Below are 3147 nucleotides of genomic sequence, written 5' to 3' on the forward strand. Positions count from 1 at the left end.
CCCTCACACCAAACGACCCCTAATAGTTTCTCATGTTTGCAATATTGATGCACTTTTGGCCCTTCAAACTTTTGCCTATATTTTAACATTATTTTTGTCCACAATTATATGTAAGAAATATCCAAACGTTTTTTAAATATATTTAGTAAAATAATAACATTATGTGAGAGAAGGTGAGAAGTAGAACACTTTGTTCTGTTGAGTAGAAATATTAATGCAGTTAAACTAAGAATATTTTAATATATGACGTCGGAAGAAAAGAAAATTTTATACTATTGCACGTGAAATAGCTGTGATGAACCTCTCGACTTTATTTGCAATACAATTTTTACTAAATAAAACAATGTGTTTTTCTTTTCACATTCTCTCAGATGAAGTTATTATTTTCACTAAATATATAAAATGACAATTGAATATTTCATACATAAATTATGGATAAAATCAATGTTAAAAATGAGAATTTTTTTGGAGGAGGACCAAAAGTGCACCAATATTGCAAACATAACAGACTATTAATGCTCTATGTGAAATATAAATGATGACTTTGAATTTTAATCCAAAGATGAGGGACTATTTTGGGTCTTTTCTCTTTTATTTCTTTCTGGCTAAATTTCAAATTTTGGTGGTAATATTATTTTAGGGCTTATTGGATGAGATTTTGTGTATTTCTAGTTTAAATTAAAATAGACCTAAATATTAGTCATTTAATTTTAGGAGTTGCTTTGGAGATGAGAATTATTTACTTTTTTTTTTGGAAGTTTTTTGTTTTATTTAAAATCAGTGATTATAAAAAATTTCAATTCAACGTGGAGTTATAATTTAAATTTGAAAAAGTGTTTTAAATATGTTTTTCAATTTTATCTTCGTAAATTTCAAAGGGTAAAGGATCGAACTTGTTGTTGGACTATGCAAAATGAAATAGATTTGTCTCCTTTAATAGTTTGAGGTCAAATTTATCCATGCTAGAATAAATTTGTCATGAATTTTAAAGGAGAGAAGCTTAGCACCTGATGATTTCATGTGTCACACTATTTAAGGATTATTATTTTTTAAAATAGATGATAAATATAAATCTTTCACATAATTTGGGGGAAAAATTAACTCTTTCATATATGTCAAAGGTAAATTTGATTATTTTTTTCTAATCAAAGGACTATATGTCAAAGGTAAATTTGATTATTTTTTTCTAATCAAAGGACTATAGCGAATATGTTTTTTTTTTATGAGATATTTTTATTTTTCCACATAAGAGATTTGAAAAGATTTTTTTTTTCTATTCAATTTATAAATGGTCATATGAAAAACACACATTTATATTTTTATATTATGTGAATAATACTCTCTTTGTCCAACAATATTTGTCTACTATTAATTTTACACACTTGTTAAGAAACTATAAATAGAAGGATAATTTTACGATATCACCTTTTAAATATATCTTGAAAAAATATAATAGAAAAATAACTATAATTAATGATAAGGATAAATTAGGAACTAACTATAAAATTATTCATTAATTTTATAAGGTGAACAAGTATTATTGAATATCTCAAAATAGTATAGTTGACAACTATTGTTGAACGGCGAGAGTATATTACTAAATCTAATGAGTTAAACTTAAATTAAAGTAAAAAGAAAAAGTTTTCTAGCTTTATAAATGGTGCTGCATGCCTAATTAATGTTGGACGATCCCTGCAGAGCCGTGAATGTGAACGATATAAAGAAATAGAGTAAACATAAAGCCCTTGGAAACTCACTTCATCCCTACCTTTACCTAGGTGAAGATATAAAGGACGCTACATTTTTCAACAAGAAAATGTAACGTTTGGTATGGTCCAAGTTTCCGATTTACTCTCTCTGTCCACTTTTATTTGTCATGCTGTGTTTTTCAAAAGTTAATTTAACTAATTATTTAAGTTAAATTAGATTACGTTAATTTGATATTTTTTTTAAAAAAAATAGATATTCAAAAATTATACGAAAAATACTATAAGTTGCAATTTTTTGCATATCAATATGATGAAAATATACATCGTAAAATGTTGGTCAAAGTTCTTATTGTTTGACTCTAAAAAAGGAAACCATGACAATTAATTGTGGACGGAGGAGAGGGTATATATTAACAAAAATGATTAACAATAATATCAAGAGTGAAAATGTCAGAGCAGTTGCCTCTTCCTAGGCTGATCCAAGCGAGCTCTTACAATATGAAAATTGGTGATGAAACGGTCATCACAACCGTCACTGACCGCCTAGCTATCGTGAATAGTAGCTTTTCGGAACTAAAGAGTGTATTGAAGAGTACTCCAAATCCATTTGTTGGAATTGATGCTAAATAATGGAGATATGTTGCTGTTTTATGTGAAACAACGGTGCCTAATTATTCAATTTAAGCGCATGTTGGTATTGGATAATGTAACTGATCTCCCCAATTCTGTTAAGGGGTTACTGGCTGACACTTCCATCACTTTTATAGGTCCTAGAAACATAACCCAAAAATCTACTCTATCAAATGTATCCGGATGTCGAGGCTGGAAATTTGAAACTAAAAGAATTGTTGATGTTGGTTATTTGACTGGTAAGCTTTGTAAGAAGCCAAATTTGCTGAGTAGTACACTAGAAGAGTTGTTGGATGAAGTTGGCGTTGAGATTAAGAAGCCTCTCATTAGTGAAGGTTCAATGAGTCCAAATTGGCAATCGTCTTCGATTCTATCGGAGGAGGTGAATTGGCTACGTATGAAGTTCATTTGTGCTATCAAATTGCAAGCAAGCTAATTACTGATGCGATAAGTGCAACTGTGCCGCCTGTGACCAGTGCTAACTTAATTCGTGCTATTCTGTAAAGCTGTTATTTATGAATCTTAAAGGTAGGTTTTCCTAATATTACTAGTTGGTTACTAGTTCTGAGTCACCTTTTTATTAAGGTTCTTTTGTGTTATGGAGATCTATCTATGAAATATCAACATTTCTCTTCGTTATTTTTCTTTGTTTTTCTATTTTTATCTCTTTATAATTCAAGATAGATTAAAGAATGTTTGTGCGACTTGTCATGGTAAATTATTTTTGTGGACTTAATTGAGTGCTCTTTGATGAGGATGACCGAGGCGAAGTTGCCAATGAGTTGACGAGGGCTTTGTAGAAACATAA

At 29.4% G+C, this 3147-nt stretch overlaps 1 pseudogene; it reads left to right on the plus strand.

Annotated features, from left to right (window-relative positions):
• The first annotated feature begins 2156 nt into the window (after nt 1-2156).
• On the plus strand, nt 2157-2843 carry LOC125864081 (uncharacterized; annotated as a pseudogene).
• The last annotated feature ends 304 nt before the right edge of the window (nt 2844-3147 follow it).

This window comes from Solanum stenotomum, chromosome 5, assembly GCF_019186545.1.
Source record: "Solanum stenotomum isolate F172 chromosome 5, ASM1918654v1, whole genome shotgun sequence".
NCBI classification, from domain to species: domain Eukaryota; kingdom Viridiplantae; phylum Streptophyta; class Magnoliopsida; order Solanales; family Solanaceae; genus Solanum; species Solanum stenotomum.